This window comes from Uloborus diversus, chromosome 4 (assembly GCF_026930045.1).
Source record: "Uloborus diversus isolate 005 chromosome 4, Udiv.v.3.1, whole genome shotgun sequence".
Taxonomy (NCBI): Eukaryota; Metazoa; Arthropoda; class Arachnida; order Araneae; family Uloboridae; genus Uloborus; species Uloborus diversus.
This window is the reverse complement of record NC_072734.1, coordinates 39,728,940-39,741,450: the sequence shown is the minus strand read 5'-3', so window position 1 is coordinate 39,741,450 and position 12,511 is coordinate 39,728,940. Positions and strand designations below refer to the sequence as shown.

At 35.1% G+C, this 12,511-nt stretch overlaps 1 pseudogene; it reads left to right on the top strand.

Annotated features, from left to right (window-relative positions):
• The window catches only part of LOC129220060 (pancreatic triacylglycerol lipase-like), a 37,992-nt pseudogene extending 33,366 nt beyond the window's left edge, over nucleotides 1–4,626 (top strand).
• Nucleotides 4,627–12,511: the final 7,885 nt, after the last annotated feature.

The following is a 12,511-nucleotide window of genomic DNA, read 5'->3' as shown; positions in this document are numbered from 1 at the left end:
AACGTTTGTGAGCCAGCGATTTCGATACGTCGAGTTAATTTTGTTTTGATCTTCCGTTTGTAGTTAGGATAACAAAAGCTGAATTTTGAGGGAAACATAAAAGTTTTCTTGTTTCTGTCTATTTAAAAGTAAAATGAGAACATTAAATTTCGAATCGATAATATATTTCAGACAAAATTCTGCAAATTGATGGCAAGGTATCTAGAAATGTCTAGTTTTGCTAGTATATATCTTATCATTCTCACAGAAAATACCTCCCAAAACGCAATTCCCCATCGTTGTTCATTACAGGTTCCGTGATAGCGACGTCCAAAATATCGCTCCTTGGGTAAGGTACTCATGTTCTTCAAGAACATACGAAGCTTTTAAGATGGGTATCAAGGATACGTTATTTGAGAGACATCCTGCAGCCCATTTTGCTGTGATTTTTAACCGGAATGTCAACGATTCAACATAGTTCTGAGCTTTATGATGTGCAAGGAAGGATTACTTAAACTAAACTGACCCATGTCTCACTCTCCTTTGTTCTGAGAAGCTTATGAAGCTCTTGACACTTAATAACTTTCTTGTTCAGCAAAATATCAACTTTAACTTTTGCTTCTGAAAGCTTTTGAAACAGCTGTTGCTGTTGTAGATGCTTGAAGGTTACCAATGTGTTGTCCAGCGTTGAACCAAATTGTTTCGTCAGGTTCAGTTTCGTGTACATAAGTGGCATCAGTACCTTTCGAGGGTATAGATACAAGTGATATCCATTTAATGTTGTGCTTCCAACTCAGTGAACTCGTTTTGTTTAGGATAATATTGTTTAGGGCAGTGTGCTTAAGTATCCTTGCTATCCCACAAACAAAGAATGTGTGTTCAAAATGGTTTTCCGACGATTATATTTTATTAGAAAAATGTTTATTATAGTAATAGAAGAGCAAAAAAAAGAAAAGAAAAAGAAAAAAAAAAAAACATAAAATTTGGCAGCAATGCAAATATAATTGTTACAGTCACAAAAGCGAAGTTTCAGGGATATATAACAAGTAACCAAAGCTGGGGAGAACGCTTATGGAAGTCGTCTCTCGAAATATTTGGTTTTTCATTGTATAAAGAGTGCAAATTCTTTTCAAACTACGTTTTCTTTTGCTGCGTCCTTCAAAACCCTAAGGTGAGGAACCTCAAATCTTTTTTTCTTCATCTACAGCATTGAATCAAATTACTCTTTTCTTTGTTCTTGATCCTCAATTAAGCAGAAACAATACTGGCAAAACAGAACTTTCTAAGAAAGCTGTTGAATAAAGTTATAGATTATCACAGTAACGAGTCTTTTTTGTTAATCCACTGTCAAAAAACTGTTATTCCCATAGACTAATAGTCCATACATAGTGTTAACAAAATCTCGATCTTCGCGCAGGTCATCATTACTATATTCATCTAAGATGCTCTTACGCCGAAGAAACGAGGATGCATACAACAGAGAAGGGTAGATTGTTTGTGAGGCTCACAGGCACGAAAGCTCAATCTCCGGTGTTGGAAGCCAGGAAGGAGTAAGTACTCCGTTTAATAAAATCATTATTAATAAAAGATAAATGTATAAAAATATTGCACATACTTGTTTCGGAACTACAAGCCTTTTTTTTTTTTTTTTTTTGGAAGCAGAAAAAAGAAAAAGAAAAACAATTATAACGAACACTTAAAATATCACTGTCATCTTATTTATTTGTTTTTTCAAGTTTTTAATCACACTGTTAAATTATCTTTGTTAGTCACATCACACGTGTCACTTTTGACGGCATAAACAAAATTTGTACGTTTTCTGATTCTGGTGCTCAAAACGTTGCATTTTCCACAATATTTTTTTGTTTTAACTAAAAAGGTCCGATTATGCGGTTTCTAACAGAAAATTTACAAAAACCTTCAAACTTGTTTCAAATAGAGTTTTCACAAAATAAACTGAATTCAAAACTCACTCTTTGACTTAGTAATTAAAATTCAATCCGTAATTTACTTATGTTAAGCTTAAGTGTCACCTTAAATCACTAGTCAAACTAATAATTCCAGGCATTCAGTTAAAATGAAGTCATCTCTTTTTACAGAAATGTACTCAGTTTGAGACGACATTTCAAAAGTTGAGAGATTTTAAGAATAAAATTTAGATGTTTTGATACAGTATATTTTCAAACATCAGTAAGAAGACTTCTATTAGATGCAGAATCTTCTCAGAGAAAGCTTAATCAAAAATTTTAAAAACGAAGAAGATTGACACATAACTGAGCAACTCAACATAGTTCAATATTTGTTTTCTTACTCTGAATATTTTGACTAGCAGTAATCTGCGAATTTGTGCTTTTCAGACGTTGTTATTTCTTACCTTACTTTCCAAGTTTTTTCTCTCTGGCGCAATGCAAAACAATTCTTACGTATTATTTAACATCTTGGGTGACTTGTTAAACATCTCGGATGTAGTTCATTACCAAACTAGATATCATAATATATGTGCAGACAGGGTAGAGTACTAATTTTCAGTGGCGGCGACTCGGGGGGAAGAGGGGCGGGACAACGTGGCCCCTCTCATGATTTTATGTTTAATTTATTTTATTGTCTAGTTTACGAACCAAACCTAGATATTAAAAAAAAGCAGAAATGTCAAAATTTTCAGAACATAATATTTTTGAGCAATCACGATTGCTTATTGCTTTCATTTGATTGTTTTGATGTACTATCATTTTCCCACCAGCTATTATTTTCCCACCAGCTATTATTTTCCCACCAGCACCCTCTGCCGCACCACCGTCGACCGGCTACTTACGATGCTGCTCCTCTAGCGAAAACCGTCTCCAGGTTGCGTCCATATCCTACACTTACACGCATATATACACGCACGTACACACACACAAACAAAACATACACACACAAGTACCCACACACTCATACCTGCACACCGACACAAACACACATGCCTACACACATACACATACCCCCTACACACAAACACACATACCTCCCACACACACTTAAACACACACGCCTACATACACACACACTCTCGTGATTGCGAAAAACATAATTTGAATTTAAGACGTCAAAATTCAAATTAAATATTTTTGTTTTACTTTGGATATCTGTTTACGAAACATTATTTAGCACAAGCAGTGACTTTTAGTTTATGTATTTATTGTTTAGATATTAGTATATCAATTGTTTTACTTAAACAAGCCATACTTGTTTAATGACATTGTTACCACGTGTTTGTGACATCTCAAAATATATCGGAGTAAATAATGTAAGTCTAATGCATATCTAAGTTTCTTCGGGGAAAGTTATTGTGTAACATAATTCACACACACACATCAAAATCTTAAGAAAAACGTGAGTTAAGATGTTAGATTTACATCAATTTCCATCAATCTGCTCTCAAATCCAGAACTTACAAAATTTTGTAATTTTTTTTGCTGCCGCTAGAGGTTTTATGGCTTTTATTTCTCTCCAATAGCTTATAAGCCCCAAACGTCACTACTGCTAGTTTTAGAGATGAATGGAAGCAAATGAGGAAGATGAAATAAGAGACGAAGTGTCTTCGACACTGCTCTTAGAGTGACTATCTGCCATAATGTCCTGTTTTCATCGAAATAGCAGGTCGTTCAGGTTATTCATCGAAACCGCAGAGAAATTTCAACGGGCTTTTAACAGTAATTTTCTCTATCTTTTTGTAGTTACGTGCAGTTCTTTCCCGGAGCTTCTGTGGAATTCCTCATCTCTACTGTAGAAATGGGTCGTCTTCTGAGACTCGATTTGGAATGGCGTTCTACGGCCTCCCTGCTCAACCCTTTGACGTGGAGACTCTTCAATGTGCCGCAGATCTACGTCAGAGAAGTCGTCGTCACACATTTAGAGACAGGGGAAAGGTGAGGAAAATTAAGTTCTTCATCATTTGGCTTTGTTTTGTTAACAACTGGATTGCTTTGTTGTCAACAACAACAGTATTTTAAGTTCATTCATGAAAATATTGATCAACTAACAGAATTAACATTTACTTTTTATGTTGACAGTATGCCAATCCAATGATGTTTCTTGCACTTTTGTAGACTAAAAATGCTACTGAGTGAGCTGCGTACTTTTAAGGTAGAATGGGTGAATTTTACAACTAAAAGTTATGTTTATATTTTAGGAATTTACGTGAGTTAAAAAAAAAGACTCCACCTAACGTCCCAAACAGTGACAGTAAATGCTTCTTTCAAAAACTGTTGGGGATAACAAAGATTGTCCTGTCGAAAAAAATAATCATCAATGTGAATTGATGGCTAGACGAAAGATTCTATGTTTTTAAGCATGCTCTTTCAGAAAAAAAAATACTTTTAAAATTTTGGAAGCGACCCCATTGAACATTGTACCTGATCATCAATTGGATTTTTCTTTGCAGTATTGTCTTCTGTGGCCGGGACGACCCTCTCATTCCTCACAAGATCAAGACCATTTTCACCGAACAGAGTTGCGTCAGACCTTTGCCCCCACCTGCTTTCGCCGAGGACAAGAAAAAGGGCTCCGAATTCAGACCCCCTTACAGAGAGGGCAGATATCTATGATGGACGGATCGATCATTATTTATTTTATATTTATTTATGTGTAGCTCATTTTTTATTTATAAAATCAATAAAGATGTGTGAAAAAATCTCATGTGGATGCTACATAACGACTATTTAACGACTCTTAAATAATAAACTATTTAATAGCCGAGAAGTGAGATCTGTTGAAATCTGAAATCTTTTCGGGGTAATAAAACGTCTCTAACTGCTTACAATCAAATGATAAAAAGGTATTGGGAGTTCTGCTCTGTCGCAAATGTCCGCCAAACGGGGCAAAATATTTACTTGAGTGATAACGATAGATTGAGGGATAAAGCTTGACCACAGAGAGATGGTATTCTCGCTGATCCTAACTATTCTAAAATGAAGTGGTCCGTTATCGCTTATTGTTCACCCGTCATCTCTCCGTGGTCAAGCGTTATCTACAGCTAGACCATACATGTAGTATAATTAGATAAACAACTCTGGTAGCAATAACCAGTGGCCGCCATGGAACGCTTAAGGAATGACGAATCTCGTAAGTAAACAGACAAAAGTTGTTTGCGTGAAAAAAAGAAGGGTATCATGCGCTCGTAGTTTGAAACTTGCAGTTATTTGTTTTGAAAACTCTACAGTTAGGATTTTCTTATTTAAATATCACTCAGAATGTTCTTTTTTTAATAGTTTTTTCTTACGTTTAAACGTTTATTGGGTCGTCTTGTTTGCCCATTTAAACGACTTTTCATTGTGCGTCTACTTAAATCTAAATCTATGACCTAGACATGAAAAGCGACTTGATATGTAGCTTGGCTTGAACAAATCAAGTTGTCCTCTTTGAGTATTTTATTGCAGTGATGCCCAACCTACGTCCCGCTGCCACGTGAAGCTGATCCATATGGCCTGTTGTTCTGTTCAATATTACGAATCGAAAATAAGTTTCTGAAAACTTTCAAAACAACCAATGATCTTCATTATGTAGCAAGAATGAATGCTGCAAATTTGGGGCTAAATAATCAAAAATTGTCATCTAAAAGACAGGTGGAAAATTTGTATTTGTAAAATAAGCATATAGTAGTGATGGCAACCATTCTTGATTTGTAGTTTTTCCTTTTTCTATGCTTTTCTATGTTATCTCGGGAAAAATAAACATATTTACATTTTGTATCCGTTTTGGACCGCAAGAGTCATCTTGGTATGAAATGCGGACCTCGAGTATGAAAGGTAAGGGCACCGCTGTTCTATTATAATCGAAATCTCTAATCTGAATACAAAATTTCAAGTTTCTACCGCTAACCATTATGAGATTACAAAGAAAAAGTCAACTTCGATTCATAGGTTATTTAAAAGTTAATTAAATAATGTTAAAAATTTAGTGGAAAACATTTCGTGAATATAATACATCTTTTGCTTCAAGGAAGTTAAAATACACTTAGGAACATTGAAAATAGCGCCCTAAGATGAAAGCATTGGATTGAAGTGAAATTTAATTTACAGAATAATACAGATGAGAGATACACTTAATCCCGAAATCTAGACAATCAAGCAAATACAGGCTAAGAAATGAGATAAATACAGTGCTACTTCAATAGCGCGTTGGACCCCCTTTTGCTGCAATACATGCCGCAATACGGTCCGACATTTAGCTAATTATACGTCTAATGTTGTTCTGAGGCCGATGGATCCCCAAATTTTTAACAGCCACTTTTAAATCTTGCACAGAGTAGCACGGCGACATCTGGCGTTTCAGCTGATCCCATAAATGTTCTATAGGGGATAAGTCGGGAAAGCAGGCTGGTCATGGAAGAGTCTCAAACGGACGTAAGAAGTCTTGAGCAACTCTAGCTGTATGCGGACGAGCATTATCTTGCTGGAAAATTGCTCCTGAGAGGCCATTTAGGAACGGTCCTAGATGTGGTTGCAGAATGTCATTAACATAGCGCTGGCCCGTACCTCCACGTACCACAACTAGAGTGGACCAGATATTATAGGCTATATCCTCCCAGACCACTATGCCCGCTGTGCGGGCAGTGTGTCGTGCGATAGAATGGCTGGTGTGGTACTTTTCTTCAGAGCCCTTCCTCATCCGTGCGCGGATAACTTTTGACCCCAAAACTAATCGGGATTTAAACTCAACACCACCTTTTGCCTATCAGTGACATCCCACATCGCTCTGACTTCGCACCATTGCAGACAGAGTTGCCATGTTTTTGTGTTAAAGGGGGCTGCAGATTTTGACTGCAGATTTATTTCCGCAAGACGTTTAGAAATTGTTCGGGGAACAACTACTACCCCTACATCTGCTTGTATGGTGAAACGAGTCACTGTGGGATCCACGAGCGCTTGCCGCACGATCTTTCCATCCTCTCTCCTCGTGGTCTTCCTGGTCACTCCACCGGGTTTTTGCACGTGGGTACCATCTCGTGTCCACTGCATCCAACAGTTTCTAACGGAACACTCCGAACGATTCAGCTGGGCAGCAACACGGCTCGTCGACCAGCCTGCAATTTTCTGGCCGATGATCAAACCTCTCTCAAACTCGCTTAACTGTGAGAAACGCTTTCTAACTCGTCTACCTGGCATCCTTCACTCATTAAGGTTCTCCGACTATCCGAATGTAATCGTAACCTTTATAAATTTTATATTATATGCACTGATTTATCTAGCACCTTTTTCCCGATTTCACCTGTGCTGTAGGGTAAACGGTCATGCGCATTGACCCCAAACTTGGATCATTTGCATATCAGATGTCACTCTTCTTGTATGCAAAATTTCGCGATTGTACCTTTCTTCTTTCTTGGGGCGCTATTTTCAATGTTCCTGAGTGTACTTACCTTTCCGGTTACGAAACGTTTACTCGTTTTCTGAGTGGAAAATTTTGCTTAGCAAAGTGTTACGTAAGAAATATTTGCTAAGTTAGTCTGGGTAATGCTTCCTTGCCTTCCATTGAGTAATTTACATGCCCGACTTTTATTGATGGGAATACGCAGCTCATGCACATGCATTAGTTCACTTTCTCTCTCAGCATTTCCTATGCATTTTTCCCAGTTTATAACTTCAGATTAATTTTATGGGTTATATATTAAAAACCCATTTGTTCTCCATATTTGCATCTATATTTCTGGCAAATGTAACAACGTAATGTTAAAACGACATGTCTCGCATGAGTTTTGTTAATTGGTATAAATTCATTTAAAGAAATTTCAAAAATGAGTTATTCTGAAACAAATTACTCAAAGATATCTGTTCCTTTTTCTTTTTTTTTTTTTTGCATTATTTATACTGTGTTCAACTTGCAGCAATGCGTTTCCTTCGTATCATATTTTTTTTAAAATAAAGCAAAAGTTTTTATCATGCGGTTTTAGCGTTTTGATTAACGTAATGCGAAAATTGAATGTACAGGGGGGGGGGGAATACTATTTCGCAATATACTGTTACACGTTTGGTGCAGCTTCAAACTTTCTTCAAATGACGACACAGTTCTTGAGAAAAACACTGGAGATTTATTTACAACTATTTACAAGAAATATCGTTAACAACTGCTAAATTAATCATAGCAATTAGGCAAATATCGATTAACACCGTAAACTCAACGGTAACACACGTATTCACATCAAAATGCACAAAAACACAGCCCAAAAGGCTTCACGAAACAGAGCTAATACACTCTCACCGCAACGGCTCAGTCGAGACTGACTTTTTATCACGCGTCGCGGCTATTTATAAACATCGAAAGAGAGCTTCTCAAATATTCCAGAAAATCCTACACCGTTCTACCACTTTCATTTCTTTCCATTCACAAATTTTATCACTCAGAAATGAGGGGACCGTATACTTCAGCCGAATTTTAGGGGGTTGTATGTACATTACGTGAAACTATTTACAGGTTACGTTACTAAGACACTTTTAGATGAAAGATAACGCCAAATTTAGCTAGATTATAACAAATTAATCATAAAAATAATTACTATTTACAGAATTTGTAACAATACATAGAATAATTTGCCATTATAAACATTTAATTTTTTGTTTCTTTAACGGGGTAATTTATAATAATAAAGGTACAAAGGAAATACCAAGTTTCGCAACGCAATCATTTTTCTTCGCTTCTCAAAAATGTAAATAAACGAAATCGGAAAGTTGGAAAATGAGCATTTAGTTTCCTTATTTAAACCAAATCCTTATGCGCCGTTTAATGGTTTTTTTAAACATTGCTTTGAGTTCGATCAAACTGTTGGAAATATTTTAACATTTTACGCACAGATTTGCTGTAGTTGTTTAAATTCGAAAAGTTTGTTCTTTTTTGGATACTTGATGCAACTGACGCTAATAACTTCGATTTTTTTTTTTTTTTTTTTTTTTTTTTTTGCGATAATGTTCGTCTTTTGAAGGTGCAAAGATGAAAATACCTCGCTACACAGCGACGTCAAAGGAAAAAATGGAATCTTTTTCCATGAAACGCATGTGGTTACTACAGTAGATGTCTACATTTCAAACATTTATCCAATTTTTAATCTACTTTCCCGTAAAATTAAAAACACAACCAAGAAAACATAAGATGAAAGAAAACTTGATGCATCGTATAAAAAATCATTAACAAGTTAAAAATAAATACTTTTTTTTTTTTTTTTGCAGAATTTGAAAGCGAGGTTTTGAGATAGGGAAAATGTGTGTTGTTGAGGGAATAGGCGTATTCGAGTATTTTAAGTACGATTCTTCTAAGTAAATGATTCCCCCCCCCCCCCCTTTCGCATTGCTGGTACTCAAAAGGCCCCTGCAGGCAGGTCATTCCGAACTTTTCCAGGGAGGTGGTGAGGATAGCTTATTCCCGCATCTAATGTTTTGATCTGAATAATTTTTTTTAAATTAGCTTAAAAACGTAACATTATCGCAAAATGTAAAATGTTCAAACAATTATAATTCTCGAACTAAAAAGTGAATTAGCTTGAACAAATTTTGTAAAAAAATAAATGAATAAATAAATAAACTCTTACCAAAGAACTTGTGCAAGAAATATTTCTGTGATTTGACTATTTTATGGGTTTCTTTTTCTTTTTTTTTATTTTGAGGAATTCCATTTTTTTTCAACGGAAATATTTTAAACCCTTTTACCTAACAAACCTACTCAAAAAAATTTTTTAGTACCAAAACATTGAGAAATTTTAATATATTTTTAGTTTCAAGAAGTACTAGATAAAACAATTATATTAATTAACAAATTACGGAATATCTTTTCACGTAGACTTAACACTGAAGAAAGTTAAAAGATTGATAGATTGAAAATCAATGCAAGCAAATTCAACGCAGAAGAAACCATCAAACGGTTCGTAAATCGTTCCCCCCCCCCCTTATTCGGCATTGCTGGTACTCAAAAGGCCCCTGCAGGCAGGTCATTTCGAACTTCTCCAGGGGGTGGCAAGCCAAAAGTTTTTGTTGGAAACCACAGAAACTACGTTTATTTATGTGTAAAAACATCAATGGGATCGTTTCCAAAATTTTAAAGGATTTATTTCTGAAAGAGCATGCTTAAAAACATAGGATCTGACCATTTTTTAATAAATTTGTTTACGTTTAATATTTAAAAAAAAATACTTAAATCGGAGCGTTTTCATTGTTTACATTTCTTGCCAATGACATCACAAATGATGAAATGACATTTTGTGTTTCCATTCACTGAGCAAAATATTTAATTCGCATCTTTACTCACGTGTATTGGCAACGATATGGTTGATAGCAAGCGTAGAGCGCAATTTTAATTCGGTGCTTGATTATCATAACGTGGAAACGTTGTAGGAAGATGCGGCAAAGTGCATCATTTGTAACGTCATCAAGACCATGCCTTGTTTGAAAAATTGGATATTTTAAAAAATTAATTAAAAAAAACTGTTGGGAAAATGAAAGTTTTCTGGGTCCATGTTATTTTTTTTTTTTTTTTTTGCTCATTCTATCCATTTTATTGACTAAAAGAAGTACTTTTGACTGAAGGAAACTACCCCATTCATGAAAGCGAAAAAAAGGGGGGTGGGGGTAATTGTCCCCCTATTCCCCCCAAATGACGGGCCTGCACCCTTGTCTGGATTTTAGATTGTTTTAGAGTGTTGATTCTCAATGCTACATAAAGGTCACTAATTCTGAACCTAACCAAGGGGCAATAATGACACAAGCAGATAAAGTTATTTAGTTCTTAATTTCACATTTATAAGTTACTTTAGTAAGAAGAAACAATTTTATCAAGGCATGAAAACAATATTTACGTGCACTTTTCAATAGCAGCGATTTTTTTAGAGTCTTTTTTGATTTCAATCTTTATGTAAAATTCTTCACAAGCTAACTCGATATTAATTTTGCTCGTTAACGCTACAAATGACTAAGTATTTATCCGAAACAATCCTTCACGTTTGATTTTTTTTGGACGTTTTCGGTTGTCTATGATAAAATTTATCTTTTACCGGGATGTGATGCAAACCGGCCAAGACACCTAAATTTGTCTAAAAACCGGAAGCGTAGTTAAAAACCACTATCGTATAAAAAAATATTGCTGGATGTGATGTAAACCGGCCAAGACACCTAAATTTTGTCCAAAAACCGGAAGCGTAGTTATAAACCACTATCGTATAAAAAAAATTGCTGGATGTGATGTAAACCGGCCAGGACACCTAAATTTTGTCCAAAAACCGGAAGCGTAGTTATAAACCACTATCGTATAAGAAGATATAGCTCATCAAGCATTTCTTCGCTGGTGAAGAATATTCTTCGAACCAAAAATACTTTGAATTCAAGTTTAGAAAAACTACCATCGTTGCTAAGATAGTGCGCACGAATCAATACAAAGGGTTGCATAGCAACTGAACTTATTTTCCAGAAGAACACTTTTTGGCGGTCATTATTTGACTTACATATATGTTCTTTAAGATTTCAAAACGATTGCGAGAAAATGTTTCTTACCGCATATGCTGCATCATAACAAAGTAAAAACATGAACTTCGAAGGCCGCTGGCCCTTCAAATCGTCAGGGGTGTCATGGGGGGCTGTCAATTATCTGAGCAAAGCGAAAACGAAGTTAATGAATGTTGGAGATGACTATTTGAAGTCCTTGAAGGTGAGGTTTTTTTTTTTGTTCTGTTGAGGAGTTAAAATTGGAAAGAAGATGTTACACTTTACTCTTATTAATTTTTTGGATTTTCCGTAAGAGTTTGTTGTGAAAATATGAAAAGAAATACACAAATTTGAGTTAAAAATGTGCGATTTTTTTAAAATGTCGCATTATTCATTCTTATAAAATAAAAAAATTTTTTTGAAGAAATTTATTAATTTCAGAACTACCAGTGATAGCTTGTAGTTTGCGGCTTTAAAAGAGAATGTCGCAATGTAAAATCTCTTTCTTCCACGTGTCTGTTAAAATTGTGTAAATAGTCTTATTTCAATAAATTTTAATAATGCGTCTTTAATCATGAAAGTTTGACAAAACCGTTCAACGTATGAGGTACGAAATGAAATTTAAAATTTTGGATTATTTCTTATCGAAATATTATGGTAGAATCAGTAGAATTTCCTCTTTCAAACACCTCGAGAACATAGTTGCACTCTAAATAATTTTCCTACGTTTTGCCAAAAAAAGAATGCAGTTGACTAGTTCAGTCTTGCTTTGGTGATAAATCACTTGCTATTGTGGTATTTACGGTTTAATTTAGGATCAAAACTATTTCTCGCTGTCTTTTTTTCATCAGTAAAGAGAAAATAAATGTTTCTCCATCGTTTTGTTTTCGCCGCGTTCTGAAGTTCTCAATAAATAAATAAATAAATAATAAAAATAAACAAATAAAATTAGTTCACTCTGTAAAAATCGTCCCATGCGCATGAAGTTATGCATAACGTTTTTTCCATTTTAATGTTTTTAGATATTTAGGTGAAGAATAAGTGCTGAGAAATACAAAAATAATGTTGAAATTCCCACTACATCGAATCAATTA